Raw genomic sequence first — 16,755 nt, 5'->3', positions numbered from 1 at the left:
GTTTGGTTCAAGGGTGAGGATTAACAACAACAAAAATACACAACAAAGGCCTCTGGGGATAGAATGGAACTTCATAGTTGTCCCAAATTGAGGCAATAGGACCAGTAAAGCTTCCTCCTCTACCATTGACCATTCATTAGATGAGAACCCCCTGGGAGAGGATGTGGCTTTTTTCAATTGAGGGAGATTCCTAGGAAACATTGCAGCCAAGAGCCATGGGAACCAACACTCTCTGCAGCTGAGGGAATGAGGGCCTTGGTCCTGAGGAAGAAAATCTGGTTGACACTTCACAGCATCTACTACAACAAAATAAGGATGTATTGTATCCTCTTATATATTAGAGGCCCAGTGCATAAAATTCATGCACAGGGGGTGTTTGTGGGGGAGTTCCTCAGTCCAGCCTGCACCCTCTTCAATCCGGGACCCCTTGGGGGATGTCTGACTGTCTCCTGCAATCCGGGACCACTGGCTTTTAACTGGTCACCTGCCTGCCTGCCTGATCACCTCTAACCTTTCTGCCTGACTGCCTGATCACCTCTAACCTTTCTGCCTGACTGCCTGATCACCTCTAACCTTTCTGCCTGACTGCCTGATCACCTCTAACCCCTCTGCGTGCCTGATCGCCCTTAACCACCTCTGCCTGCCTGATCACCTCTAACTGCTTCCCTACTGGCTTGATTGCCCCTAACCACCTCTGCCTTGCCCCGGGACCCAGGATTCCCTCCTCTGGCTGGTCACAGGCACCTAGGACCTGGGCCAGCTTTGCCTGAGCGAGCTGCAGCCACAGGGGACAGTGGGTAGGCGGCTTGTCTCTCTTCCAGGCGGCAGCCCCAGCTGCTGGTGCCTAGGACCACAGGGCGGGTGGCTTGTCCCCTTCATGGGCCACAGCCTAGCTGGTCCTCATTCCTCTCTCGTAAGCTCATTTGTGCCTGGCTGATCCCCATTCCTCCCTCTCCGGTGTTGAGTGTCTGAGTTGTTATGGCATGATGATATGAGGGCATGATGACCATTTGCATGTTAGCTCTTTATTATATAGGATTTTTTAGTTTATTATGATATAATGGACCTGCAATAAACTGCACATATTTAAAGTGTATATGTGGGTCTATTTATAAGAACAAAACCACAATAACCACCCCCAAAACGTCATGTCCCTTTGTCATCCACCCTCCCTAGTGCCATCTTCCTGGCCCAGAGAAAACACCCATTTGCCTCCTAATACTAAGGATCAGATTGCATTTTCTAGAAGTTTTTATTAATAAAATCATATAGAATGTAATCTTTTTGCTTGTTTTTCTATGCATAATTATTTGGAATTTCATCCACATTTTGTGTATAGATAGCTCATTTCCCCTTACTGCTGTCAAGTATCCTGCCATGGGGACAGACCATTTCCTTGTTGATGGACCTGTGCTTGTCGCTTTGGGAAGCTATGAACGTTTGTGTATAAGTCTTTGAGTGGACATCTGATTTTTCTTCTCTGGATAAATATCTAACAAGTGGGATGGTTGGGCCACATGGGAGTACGTGTTTACCTTTTTTAGCAAACTGCCCAACTGTTGTCCAATCATTTTTGTTTTTTTGTTAATTCTCATCCTAGGATATTTTTCCATTGCTTTTTAGAGAGTGAAAGGAAGGTGCAGAGACAGAGAGTAACATTGATGTGAGAGAGAAACATCAATTGCTTGCCTCCTCCACAGAGCCTGGGATTGAGCCTGCAACTGAGGTATGTGCCCTTGACTAGAGGTATGTGCCCTTGACTAGAATCAAACCCGGGACCCTTCAGTCCATTTTATGTTCCCAATAGCAGTGAGAGTTCCAGTTCTTCCATGTCCTTTGCCAATACTCAATGTGGTCAGACTTTTCTTTTTTTTTAAATGTATTTTATTGATTTTTTTTAGAGAGAGGAAGGGCGAGGGATAGAGAGTTAGAAACATCAATGAGAGAGAAACATTGATCAGCTGCTTCCTACCCACCTTCTACTGGGGATATGCTCGCAATCAAGGTACATGCCCTTGATTGGAACTGAACTTGAGACCCTTCAGTCTGCAGGATGACGCTCTATCCATTGAGCCAAACTGGTTAGGGCAGTGTGGTCAGACTTTAATAAGCAGTATCATTGAACATCTTTTTATGCTCATTGTATTTCTTTTTATCAGAAATCTAATTTAACTTTCTGGTTATTTCTAAAAGATTTTAAGTGACTTAATTGAGTTTTACAGGTACACAAATTAATCACGTGTCAGTAATGATATTTATCTCCTTTCAATGATGATATTTCAGTTTCTTTTTTACTTTATCTTATTTAATTGGTGAGAACTTAAATAATAATGGTATCTTTATCTTTTTTTTGATGAACATAATCAGTTTCACATCAAAAGATATTGGCCTTAGAATATTTAATTCTTTAAGTATAAATGTATTCTATCCTAATTTGCTAAGATTTTGTTAAGAAATTAATATGTAAGTAAATTACATATTTGTCACAATTATTTAAATAATTACATGTTTCTCCTTTTTCCATTTTAGATATAAAAATGGAATAAAACTCTATTATTTCTAATTTTTTGTGGCCTTTAACCTTTTATGATGAGCATCTTCTCATGCATTTAATAACATTGTATAACATTATTAAAGGCCCGGTGCATGAAATTCATACACTTGTTGGGGGAGGGGGATCCCCTCAACCTGGCCTGTGCCCTCTTGCAGTCCCGAAGCCCTCTGGGGATATCTGCTGGCCTAAACTGGCAGTTGGACATCCGTAGTGCTGCTGAGGAGACAGGAGAGGCTCCCACCACCACTGCTGCATTTGCCAGCTATGAGCCTGGCTTCTGGCTGAGCGGTGCTTTCCTTGTGAGAGCACTGACCACTAGGAGCAGTTCCTATGTTGAGTGTCTGCCCCATGGTGGTCAGTGCACATCATAGTGACCAGTGGTTCCACCGTTCGGTCAATTTACATATTAGCCTTTTATTACATAGGATGATTGAAGGCTGCCTGGTAGCCTTTATTTTATAGAGGTGTCATAATTTAGTTAGTCTTCTATTAAATGACATTTAGTTTGCCACTATAAATGTTGTTGAGATAAATATTCTGTGATTAAATCTTGGTGTACATCCAGGTCTATTACATTAAGCTAAAATTCCTTGATTTGCAATGCTATATTTTAAAATATATTTTCATATTGATTGACTTTTAGAGAGAGAGGAAAGGAGAGGGGGAGAGAGAGAGCACAACATCGATTAGCTGTCTCCTGCTCACTCCCTACCAGACGGTAAGGGAGCCTAAAATCTGGCATGTGCCCTCACCTGGGAATCTGGAACCCAAATTACAACTTTTCAGGGCATGGGACAACACCGAACCAGCTGAGCAACACTGGCCAAGGCCACAGTCTGAATAATTGGAAGGAATTATGTTTACTATAAATTATCCTCAGGAAAATTAGTAGTCATTAACATGCACACCAATATTCTAACCTGTTTTGACAATTTCTTCGATGACCAGCACTGCTACAGTACTATTCATTTACCTTTGATTACACTGAGTATTTTTAAAAGTGTATATTTTTGTTTTCTATTTTAGTGCTTTATTTCCTTTACTTTTTGTCTTTTGTTAGATATACATTATTTATGGATTTTGTACTTGTAAATTTACCAACTAACTAAAATGGATTTGTGACTTCACAATCAATTATGCATAGCATCTTTGCAGTCATACCCAGACATGCACAGAGCAGTAAAAAATTTGAGTCTCCTGACACACATATTCCCAGCTGAGGTCAAACTGAGGGATACTCTGCCTTCTTGTTTCAGCTTTCATCGTGTAAACAAGGCTCCTTTGTGTGGTCTATTTGGTGCCATGTCTATTGCGTTGTGTACCTTTTATTAGTGATTTCATGTTTAAAATAACACCAAGCATATGCAGAAGTGCTGTTGAGTGTTCCTAAGTACAAGAAAAAAATTGATGTGTTTTCTAGAGAACATACATATGTTAGATATACTTTGTTTAGGCACGAATTATAGTGCTGCTGGCCATGAGTTCAATGCTAATGAATCAATATATGTATTAAATAAAGTCTTTAAACATAAACACTTTTGTTGTTATTGTTAATCCTCATCTGAGGATATTTTTTTCATTGACTTTTAGAGACCTTTAGAGAGAGCGGAATGGAAGTAGGGGGAGGAGAAGAGGAGGGAGGAATGGAGAGAGAGAGAGAGAAAGAGAGAGAGAGAGAGAGAGAGAGAGAGAGAGAGAGAGAGAGATCAATTATTTGCCTCCTGCACTTGACCTGACTGGGGTGGGGGATTGAACCTGCAACCCAGGTTTGTGCCCTTGATTAGGAATTGAGAAGGCAGATGCCTGAACCACTGAGAAACACTGACCAGGGCCAGAAACACTATTAACTAAGATTATGTACTAATCAGTTGATGAAAATGTGTCCAGAAGTTCAAAGGATCCTAATCCTATATATTCCCCGGGAGCAGTGGTTCAGTATTTGTTGGGGAGCACATGAGACTTGGTTGGAAAGTTTGTAAGGAGGATATTCTGAGGAAAGAGAAGTGAGCGGAAGGCTGCCTGCCCTGTTTATCAGAATTCTGACTTAGGGGAGTGCTGAAGGTGATGCCCCTAATTATTCCTTGACTTTCCAAACAAGTCTGCACATGCAGACCACCGGCTGTTTATTGGGATCTTATGCTTAAATCTTTTGGTGTCCTTGCTTAAAGGCCACTATAAACACAAGTAATCCTCCCAAGATTACTTCCCCTGCTTATTGTAATCATAAAAATAAACTTTATCTCAAACTGCTGCAATAATAAAAGCCTAATGAGGCAGACAATCTGGTTTCTTCAGCCAGGCAGTCCCTTAGCCCTCTCTTTCACAGCAAAAGTTGTGTCAGAGTAATCCATTCATCCTTCCCTCAGGATCTGCTGGTCAGCCCCGACAACTATGTGCTAATTCAGTGTTCACAACTTAATAGAACATAACTATGTATTGCAAATGAGAATCGACTGGACTGTTTTCTATGGTTTCTCCTGCCCAGAGATTTAGGTCTGCTGTCAACTGGACACACTATCTTTGCCCCTGCTGAGCACTTTTCCCCACAGAATGCCTTGCCAGCTGGGTTCCAGCTTAAGTTCTGCCAGTGAGGAGTCGTGGTATGTGATTAGGCAGGGGAAAGAGAAGGAGGAGAGCATGTTTCTTCTCCAACAGCGTCATCTAGATGGTGGTGTTCTGGTTTCTGTGCTACACAAGGTGCCAGCAGTTTACAGGGAGACTTGCATGGGGCTTGCTTCAGACAGCTGCGATCATCAGTGGTAGCTCCTGCAATTCCTGGGTATCATCATCTCCCCACAGCAGCCACAGTTTTCCCCAAACTCTGCTTCCTTGACTTTTCAACAAAGCCATAAGCACCTAGTTCCCTGATTAGATTCCACATTTGAAATACTACACTAGTTTCTGTTTCCTTGACGTAAGCCTGATTGATACAGTATGGAGCTATGCCTTCCTTGTGATGGAAAAAGGAAGCACAAATATTTGATGACCTGACTGCTGGTGCATTCTCCTCTTCAGCTTGGACCTTGTGAGTAGAACCCTTTTCCACTCCCTCTCCACTGCTTGTACTGGACTACGCCATGAGCAAGAAATTAATTTTACTGCGATACATCACTGAGATTGTGGGACTTTTGTCTTAGCCTACGTGAATACAAATACTTTTTATATTTCTAAAAATATACTTGAGTTTTTAGATTGTATACTTCAGTTCTCCAATGACAAGAATGAAACAGTATTTACCAATTTTTTCTGAAGACGAAAAACAGCATATTTTATTTCCATTTACTTTCACTCTTATCTATCTTGTTGGTAGAAGCTGAAATTTTTATAATTAATTGTTTTTTTTTAAATTTGCATTCTATTTTGTAATCATATGTGCAACAATTGTTTAGGCTCCAATTGACATACACCAGATTTTAATGCTCACTGCCACCCTTGTAGAGCACAAATTAGCCTTTAATGAGTTCTTTGTTATGTGTCTCGGTCTCTGTAAAAAGCCTTTCAGTACTTGTCTTAAGAAAGATATATATATAGCCGAGACCGGTTTGGCTCAATGGATAGAGCGTCGGCTTGGGGACTGAAGGGTCCCGGGTTCGATTCCGGTCAAGGGCATGTACCTTGGTTGCGGGCATATCCCCAGTAGGGGGTGTGCAAGAGGCAGCTGATCGATGACTCTCTCTCATCGACGTTTCTAGCTCGCTCTCTCCCTTCCTCTCTGTACAAAATCAATAAAATATATTTTAAAAAAAAGAAAGAAAGATATATATATAGAAAACATGCTTCTGAGTCTTTCAATAGCCAAGGCTGTTTCTTTGCTGTTTTGGTTTTTTTTTTTTTTGTTTTTTATACAGGGATTGACTGACTACCTTATTCCCTCAAAACTCTAACAGTTGACACATTCATTTAGCATTTAATATGATTTTATGGGTGAACTTAAAAGTTAGATGGGTTTTCTTTTTTTTTAAGTTAACTTTTCCTCTTCCTTAAATGTTCCTAAGTTTTTGTGTGCATTTTGTAATCTTGAGATTTATCAATTCTATCATGTGTATGTATGGGTTGGTTTCTTGTCATTAACTTTGCTTGGTACTCAGTGAAATGTTGATATTTTTGGCAGATAGGGCACAGAGAGCTTTATATGTATTACCCGGTGACAACACTATGAGGTGATAGCTATCATCTCTCTCAATTTGCAGTTGATGGAATTGAGGTTCAAGGACTCATAGAAGGTCAACAACAGAGCTGAGATTGGAACTTAGAAGGAAGAAAAGTACTCTTTTATTTTATAATACCTACAGTTCTGCTTTTGGTTCTGCTGTTCCTGTTTCTCCTTCAGAGACAAAGCAATTGCCCATAAAGTGGGCCTCACTTTTCCAGGCTTTATAGCTCCTGTTTTTTATTTTGTCATCCTTTCCTTTTATATTATCACTAGAGCCCTGGTGCATGGATTCGTGCACCGGTGGGATCCCGCTGTGTGGCTGTGGGAATCGGGCTGAAACTGGCAGTCCAAATCCACCTGCTGCTCCTGCCTGCTGTTCCCGCTCATCCCAGCCCCACTGCACCTGCCGCGGGCTCGAACCCTGTCAGTCCCAATAGGGAGAGGATCGTGCCACCACAGCAGTGCTCACCAGCCACGAGCCCTGTCTCTGGTGCCCATCAGTCAGCTGAGCAGCGCTCCCACTGTGAGAGCGCACTGACCACCAGGAGACAGCTTCTGCATTGAGCATCTTGCCTCCAGGTGGTCAGTGCGTGTTACAGGGACTGGTCGACTGGTCATTTGGTTATTTGGTTACTTAGGCTTTTATATCTATAGAAAGAGCTTGGTAAACTTACTCTTTATATTTAGTTTATGTTTTCTCCAATTTTGTACCTGTTCTTTCTGATTGTAAAGCAGACTTAAATTTTTAAATTAAATTTTAACTTATTTTCTTTATCTCATTAATTTCCTTGTCTATTCCTCTGCCTTTTAACCAGATCTACTGACAACTCAATCCTTTCTCAATTTTGTTAAAATCTTGTTTTTCAGGCTGTTTTCTAGCATTTTTTTCGGTCTCATGATAAATAATGCTCAAAAGTTCCCTCTTCTGCCCAGCTGGTGTGACTCAGTGGTTGAGCATCAACTATGAACCAGGAGGTCATGGTGCCATTCCCAGTTAAGGACACATTCCTAGGTTGTGAGCTTGACCCCTAGTAGGGGAATGCAGGAGGCAGCCAATCAATGATTCTCTCTCATCATTGCTGTTTCTATCTCTTTCTCCCTCTCCCTTCCTCTCTCTGAAATCAATATAAATATATATACTGTGGTCCATGTCAAGTACTGTACTATCTTTTAAGTTCCAGGATATTTTAATAGGCCCATGGTGGTTCTACGTTCTTTAATGATCCTCTGATCGGTCTGTCTAGTGCCCTTGGTTTCCCAGAAAAAAATAGGAGTGGATGCTGTTAGAACCCTCCTCTTCAATCTTTTTTTTTTTTTTTTTTTTTTTTTTAATATATTTTATTGATTTTGTACAGAGAGGAAGGGAGAGAGATAGAGAGCTAGAAACATCGATGAGAGAGAGTCATCGATCAGCTGCCTCTTGCACACCCCCTACTGGGGATATGCCCGCAACTAAGGTACATGCCCTTGACCGGAATCGAACCCGGGTCCCTTCAGTCCCCAAGCCGACACTCTATCCATTGAGCCAAACCGGTTTCAGCCGTCCTCTTCAATCTTAAGGAGGGATTGTTCTCATACATTTCCCTGAGCTGGATGTCATTCTGAGTGGAAAGTGGAGACAGTTGATGAATAGGTGAATGGGGAGAAGAAAGGAAGATTTCACTTCAGTGCTATTTATTGGGTTCCAGGGGCCATCTTTTGGACCTGGCTCTTGTTTGGGCCAGGCTGTCTCCATGCTGTTTTACCTGGCAAGTTCATGAGGCTGCATCTTGGCAGGAGAACTTGAGGTGTTGCCATGGGTAATGGTGATGGTAGGGCAGATCATTTGTGGTAGGTAGGTGATGGTTGCTACTAAGATTGGATTTTACACCATTACTGGGAGAATTGAGGCTGTGCCTTCTACATATAGAAGAACACTAGGACCCCGAGAGCTGGTCTTAAACTCACAGAATCTCATTTCGTTAAGCAATGGTTTAGCCAAGAGGGGCCCACAAGGTTCAGAACAGCCAATTTAATGGCTCTGCAGCCACTTCCATGCCAGCTGACTATATACTTTAAGACCTGGAACTCTTGCTAGAGGGTAAATGTCCTTGCCACACCCTTGGGACACCTAGTGTGTTACCCAGCCTTCCTCCACAGGACCCACCCCTAGTAGACCATAGGATACTGTTAAGCTATCAGATGAAGGTAATTTAAGTTGGAGAAACACAACTCCCACCCCCAACTTCTTTGAGCTAGTGCTGGTCTTTATTGCAACATGGTATCTGTGAAGAATGCAGACATTTCCAGTCCTGGAATTAAATTTTCATCTCTGTCTCATTTCCTCTCTTACCTTCATTACTGACCTGCTGAATGCTTATTGGACTTAACCATTCTTAAAAAAAAAAAAAAAAAAAAAAAAAGATATATATATATGAATGATTGATTTCATTCATATATTTGAAAGGGAGAGGGAGAAAGCACTGGAAACATACATGATGAGAGGGAATCATTGATCAGCTGCTTCCTGCACACCCTCTACTGGGGATTGAACTGGCAACCTGGATATATGTCCTGACCAGGAATCCAACCATGACTTCCTGGTTCATAGGTCCAAGGTATTGAGCAGTTCCTTTAAAAAGTAGTAAGTTTTTGTATTTTCTCCCATAGTATTTAAATAACTTCACACCCATGAACAGTTTAGGCCATATAATTTCAGTAAGCTGAACCGCTGAGCTACACCCAGCGAGCCTAACCATTCTTTATTAGCTTTGCAAATGACAGTTACGTTGATGGTGAAAATAAAGGCACTAATATCCTTATTCCAGATGTCAGAACCCTTGACCTAATGCCAGTAACTGCAGTGTAGGCAGCAACACCAGCAGTTTAGGCAGCAACAGCAGCATTGGGCATCTTTTCTTTGCTCTTCCAGATCCTCTCTCTGTCCTTCCCCACCCTGCTCCATGGCTTGGAGGCTGGCCTATAAGGTCTGGTCTCCTACATTGGTGTGTGGGACCCCACAGAGCTGATGATGTGCACCTCTTCCTGACTTCTATGTTTGGGGAACATAGTAGGAATATTTATGCTGTGGAAATTGGAAAACATTACAAGTAAGCATGCATGAGCACACACACACACACACACACATGCACACTCAGAGTTGTTAAATATTTACTTATCAGTGCACACCTGGGGCAGTGTCAATATATCAACAGACTTCCTAGCCCTCTGGCTTCTGGTTGGGTTTAGCAGATAGGAGGCCCCTGAAGGGGACTAAAGGTGAGAAGAGAGTGTGATCAGAAAAATCCATTCTCCTGGTCCATTTCTAACAAGTCCCCACAGGTTGGTTGTTCAAAACCTTTAGCTTCTGTCAAGCATCCTCTCCGTATATCCATTCTCTCTAGAATCCAGATCCTTCTTTCCTCTTCGGGTCTATGAGTGGTCATGGCTCCAGGTGTGTATCATCTCTCTCTGGCTTCCCTCAAGTCTGTCTACACCAATAGTCTCTTCATGTCACTTTTGTGCCACTTGTTTCCCTCCATGACCTAATATGAAACCTGATTGTGTTCAGTCATGTAGACTATTGTTTCCTGGTATCTTCACTGGGTCCCCATTTACACACTGGGTTCCAAGAGCAGTGGTTCTCAAACTCCTCATAGCCTTGCTTGGGATGTTTTCTTCAAGTGAAAATGTCATGTACACATTGAAGATTCCTGCCTTAGTGGAATAGGAGATCAAGTGCATTCTGCTCACTGTCCTCGATCCCCAGGTCCCAGAGCCATCATGATCACAATTTAAATACCATGTTTCTAGAAAATAGAGACGGTGGCTTGGATTTCACAGGGCACCTAGAGAGAACTGGGTACACCACAGGCATATTTTCAAGCTGCTGTTTGTTGAATACTTGCTGTCTGCCAATGCTCTGTTCTCCGTACTTCACATTGGTTAGTTCACTTAATCCTGGTGAGGTAGGTGCCTACATTACCCACATCCTGTGAAGGAGGGAGCTAAAGCACAGTGTGATGGAATAACTCGTCCGGATCACTGGGTTAGAAGCTAGAGAGCTTAGCTGCATAGTTTGCTTCTTACACTCTCTGTGTTCCTCGAAATAGCCTTTTGGGTGATTAAATGAAGAGCATGCGAAGCTCAGGAGTTAGGAAACCCTCACAGCATCAGAAACAGCCGAGGAGCCTTGTGGATCTCCTTGATGGATCCAAGAAGGTAAGGGCTGCTACTCTGAAAATTGGCTGATCAGACAGTTTATCCCTCAACTGGCAACACATTTACATGTTGAAATAACTAAGGAAACAGTACAATGGCTATTTGTTTTTAAAGCCTTAAAAATATCTAATTAGAGCCCTGGCCGGTGTGTTCAATGGTTAGAAAGTTGCCCAGCACACTGAAGGGTGGAGAGTTCAATTCCTGATCAAGGGCGTGTACCCGGGTTGCATGTTTGATTCCTGGCTCCAGTCAGGGCCCCAGGGTGCACACAGGAGACAACCCACAGTGTGTCTCTTTCACAGAGATGTTTATCTCTCTTCCCCCTCCCTTCCTCCTTCCAATTTCACCATCACTGGGGAAAATATCCTCAGGTGAGGATTAGCAACAACAATAACAAAATCTAATTAGAGAAGTTAATTGCTGTAATCTGGACTCTGGGAGTCTCACTGCTGTTCCTTTGGCCCAACCAGAAGCAGGAAGAAAAGACCACACTTCCCAGGCTTCCCCAGGCTTGGGGGCAGGTCTTCCTGAGGTCCGCGGTCTGAGGCCTTTGAACTGCACATTCTGGGGCTGATCCGCCAATACTTGGAACATTTTGTTCCTGGGATTTCAATATCACCCCCAGTCAGAAATGTTAAAAAACAAAAGAATAAAAGCCAAGCAAACCCCATACAACTTGGGGGTTGTGCAGAAGTCTCCAGCTTCTGATCTGCCGTATGCCTGGCAGTGAGATCAAATATCATTAAAAAAAAAAAAATACCACACACTTTGCCTTTGCTGGTTTGGCTCAGTGGATAGAGCATTGGCCTATGAACTGAAGGGTCCCAGGTATGATTCCAGCCAAGGGCACATGCTGGGATTTCAGGCTTGATCCCCAGGAGGGGGTGTGCAGGAGGCAGCTAATCAATGATTCTCTCTTTTCATTGATGTTTCTATCTCCCTCTCCCTTCCTCTCTGAAATCAATAAAGAAATATATATTTTTAAAAATACAAATAAAAAAAACACTTTATCCATTTCTTAATTAGGAGTTCTAAAAGACGTCAAGAGACCTAGAATATTCGGATAATACAAAACTTCACTTCTCTCACCCATTTCTCTCTCTCTCTCTCTCTCTCTCTCTCTCTCTCTCTCTCTCTCTCTCTCTCTCTCTCTTTTTTTTCTTCCGGTAGAAAAACAATTCTCTATTGGAATTATTGCGAGAAATTAATGGGTGGGCTTGGGTTTTGTTAAATAGTAGATGTAAATTATTAATTCATGTGAGGAATGAAAGTACAATCTGCCACACCCTAAATGTTTGGGATGTTAGAATGCAGCCTGCATATTTCTGGGAGCAGGACTGGTTACACAATTTGTGGGGCAGAATGAAAACGAGGGACCCCTTGTTCAAAACTTCCAAATGTCAAAGATGGGAGCTTTATGTGTGCGGGGCCATCTGAGCCAGGAGCCTGGCTCTGCCAGGTAGCAGCGGCCACACCTGAGTCCTCGAAGGGTGGGAAGGTAAGCCTCCAGCCCTGCCTGGTTTGGCTCAGTGGATAGCATATCCCACCAGAGTGGAACATTTGTTATAATTGATGGAACATATCATCCATAGCCCATCAGGGTCATTCCTGGTGGTGTGAATTCTATGGGTCTGGACAAAGGTGTAATGACATGTATCCACCATGACAGTCTCATACAGAGTAGTGTCACTGCCTAGAAATTTTCTGTGCTCTGCCTCTTCCTCTCTGCTCCCTCTCTAATGGTTCTCCACTTTTTTTATGTGTGCCATGGACCCCTTTGTCAGTCTGCTGAAGTCTTCGAACATCTTCTCCCAGATGACATTTTTAATGCATAAAACACAGTAATAATTGAAATACAAAATAATTGAAATTCATAAACTAAAATTATGAAAACATTTAAAAACAAAGTAATGTTAGTCATATTTTTGCTTCTTTACTAGATCTAGCAGCAAGTTTAACAGGTAGCATAATTTAAAAGAAGTGGTGATGAGCATTAATAATAATTTGAAATATCTACAGAAACTCTAATATGCAATGAAAACATTAGAGTTGCAGGTACTGCTAATTGTACTGTGATTTATCCATTTATTTTTGGCTCATATTCATAAGGGAAGGAAATTGTAGATCTCAGAGAGAGGTTAATAAAAAAAGATGTGATACTTTCCCCCAACCAAGCTCACATCCCCAACACTGGTTATTAAGCTCTTGTCCTTCAAGCCTTTCCTGCCCCCATCCACCTGCCAGAGTCAGATCTCTGATACTGGGAATTGGCACACCATGCTTCCTGCTGACAGCTGACCCCCTATTATAAGGACATTGGCCAAGGAGCAAATAAGAGGGAGATTAGAAGGCTGGAAGAGGGAGAAGCATCTTTATATATACATATACACACACACACACACACACACACACATCTTATCTAATAATAGACAAACATGTAAATTGACTTTACCTTCACTATGTCCATAGCCAATCAGAGTGACTATGCAAATTAATCCAAACAAGATGGCTGTTAATTTGCATACATAGGTGCCCAGTGCCTGTGTCCCAGGAACATCCTGGCACCCAGGTCACTGTGAGGTAAGACCTGGTTAGGAATAGACCCCCTGCAATCGATTGCAGGGAGCTGGGGGTTTATTCTTGCCCAAGACAAGGCCTAGTACAAGAGCAGATCCCCTGCGATTGATTGCCTGTGCAAGAGTGGACCCCTCTGATTGATCACCTGGGCAGGAGCGGACCCCTTGTGATCAATCCCAGGGAGCTGGGACTCTGCTCCTGTCCAAGAGGCTTTCTGCCTGGGCAGTCCTGGGCAGGGGCCGAGCCAGTGATCAGAGGGAGCTGGAGGGGCCCTGCCCAGGCCGAAAGCTTTGGCCAGAGGCTTTAGGCCTGGGCAGGGCCCAGCCCATGATTGGTGTGAACTATAGAGGAAACATTTTTTCTGACTGCTCATGGGCTAAGCTTCCTGTATGCTACTGGTAACATTCTTAATAACTTGGATAATAAAGAATCCAAAAAGGTGATCTAGGGTTTTCCCATCACACCTCTGGAGAAAAAAAAGAAGGCCTGCTGCTAGAGGGCTAAGAAATGTCATATCCTGCCATAATAGGTTTGGCTCAGTGGATGGAGCATCAGCCTGTGGACTGAAGGGTCTCAGGTTTAATTCCGGTCAAGGGCATGTACCTTGGTTGCGGGCATATCCCCAGTAGGGGGTGTGCAAGAGGCAGCTGATCGATGATTCTCTCTTCATCAATGTTTCTAACTCTCTATCCCTCTCTCTTTCTCTCTGTAAAAAATCAATAAAATATATTTAAAAAGGAAAGAAAAAAAGAAAAAGAAATGTCATATCCTGTCCTAGCCATTTTGACTCAGTGGATAATGCCTCGGCTTGCCTACCGCAGGGTCTGGGTTCGATTCTGATCAAGGGCATGTACCTAGGTTGCAGGCTCCTCCCTGGCTGGGGCCCAGATCAAAGTGTTTTTATCACTTTGATGTTTTTCTCTGTCTTTCACTTTCTCTTCCACATTCCCTAAAAGTCAATGGAAATATATCCTCAGGTGAGGATAAAAACAAAAAAGAAAGAAAGAAATGCATGTCCTATGAAAGACACATCTTGAAAATGCCTAAAGAAAGTTGTCATTTTTTCATGGTGAAGGGACTGGAGTCGTGTTGCTGAAAACACCTTGATGGCTGTGGTGACTGGCAGTGGCTCCAGCAGCAGGGTGATGGGGCTGGTGCCTTCCCCTGATTAGCCAGGTTGCCTCCCACAAAGGGAGGCCAGATTGCAGCTTAGGCCCACCTAAGCTGTCAGTAGGACATGCTCTGAGGGCTCCCAGTATGTGAGAGAGGGTAGGTTGGGCTGAGGGACCCTCCACCCCCAGTGCATGAATTTTGTGCACTGGGCCCCTAATGTGTGTGTGTATATATATATATATATATATATATATATATATATATATACATACACACACACACACACACACATTAGGGGCCCAGTGCAAAGAACAAAGAACAAAGAACCAGCAGCTAGATGGCTTAAAACAACAGAAACTTATTTTCTCGCAGTTCTGGGAGCTAGATGTCTGAGAGGGTGGTGTTGGCAGGGAGCTGTGGGGGAGCCTGTCTCCTTGCCTCTTCCAGTTACTATATATATTAATTGATTTCAGACAGGAAGAGAGAGGGAAAGAGAGAGAAACACCAATGAAGAGAAAGAATCACTTACTGACTGCCTCCTGCATACCCCCTTCTGGGGATCAAGCTGAGACCTGGGCATGTGCCCTGAACTGTGGATCAAACTGTGACCTCCTGGTTCATACTTAGGTTCACAATCAACCACTGAGCCACACCGGCTGGGTGAGGAGCATCTTTTGTTTTGCCCACTCTCTGTCAGCGTCATGCCAATGATAGTTTCCATCCTAGAAGTGGCAGGCGATTCTTGTAGTTGGTTGGTCCCAGCTTCCAGTTGTTTCCACACCCTCAGAACCAGCCTCACAGTGTCCCCTTCAGAGAGCACCAGCAGATGCTCTCCTCTCAGCTATCAAAACAAAGAACCAGCAGCTAGATGGCTTAAAACAACAGAAACTTATTTTCTCGCAGTTCTGGGAGCTAGATGTCTGAGAGGGTGGTGTTGGCAGGGAGCTGTGGGGGAGCCTGTCTCCTTGCCTCTTCCAGTCCCAGTGCTGCTGGCAATCCAGTCACGTGGTTGCCCTCTCCCTGAGTCTTCACACTGTCTTCCCTCTGCACCTCATCTCCCCTTTCTATGAGAACAATGGCAGATTGGATGAGGGCCCGCCAGAATGACCTCATTTTAACTTGATTACCCTCCAAATAAGGTCGCATTCAGAGGTCCTGGGGGTTAGAGCTTCAACACTTTTTTGGGGGGGACACAACTGAATCTATAATGCACTTCCTCAGGGTCTTAGCTCTGTGGGAACCTCCATGCTTCTGTTTCCCTCAGTTTAAATTTTGTTGTTCCCCAGCCCTAGGTTGGGGGCTATTGCCTGCAATTCTTGTTTCTCTGCTACCTGGTGTCTTCCTTTTGTCTTTCAGCTCTCTTATACCTGATTAATCAATTCTGTATGTAATTTTCTCTATGTTAAAATAACGGCTAAACATTGAACAGGCTGTCAAATTACAACGTGAAGGCTGGGGAGTGTTGAGGAGAGGGGAAAGAGATCAACCAAAGGACTTGTATGCATGCATATAAGCACAACCAATGGACACAAGACACTGGGGGTAAGAGTGGTGGTGGTGGAGGAATGAGGTCATGTGCCAGGGGTTAGGGGAGGCTGGGGGGAAGTCAATGGGGGGGAAAAGGAGACGTATGTACTACTATTTGTAATATTTTACACAATAAAATAAAATAAAGGTAGAAAAAAAGAAATAACTGCTGTGGTTTAATTTCTCTAACCAGGTCACAACTGACTTGGACTCCTGAATCATCAACATAAACCCCAGGTTAAGAGGTTCTGATGTTTTAACTAGAGGCCCAGTGCATGAATTTGTGCACTGGTGGGATTCTGATCTATCAATAGATCTGGCCTGTGGCTTTCCGACAGCCCCTGAGGGGTCCTGTATTGTGAGAGGGTGCAGGCCAGGCTGAAGGTTCTCACTGGTGCACGATTGGGACCACGGAGGGACCACAGGAGGGCTCCAGGGCATGTCCGGTATGTCTCACCCTGTTCTGATGGGCCAGACCCCAGCAGCAAGCTAACCTACCAGTCAGAGCATCTGCACCCTGGTTCCCCGGTGGTCAGAGTGTGTCATAGCTATCGGTTGAACAGTCTAACAGTTGAATGGTCAAACGGTCTAATGGTTGCTTAGGCTTTTATATACATAGATTAGAGGTCCA

Source organism: Pipistrellus kuhlii, unplaced genomic scaffold (genome assembly GCF_014108245.1).
Source record: "Pipistrellus kuhlii isolate mPipKuh1 unplaced genomic scaffold, mPipKuh1.p scaffold_m20_p_21, whole genome shotgun sequence".
Taxonomy (NCBI): Eukaryota; Metazoa; Chordata; class Mammalia; order Chiroptera; family Vespertilionidae; genus Pipistrellus; species Pipistrellus kuhlii.
Note: the sequence above shows the minus strand (reverse complement) of the source record.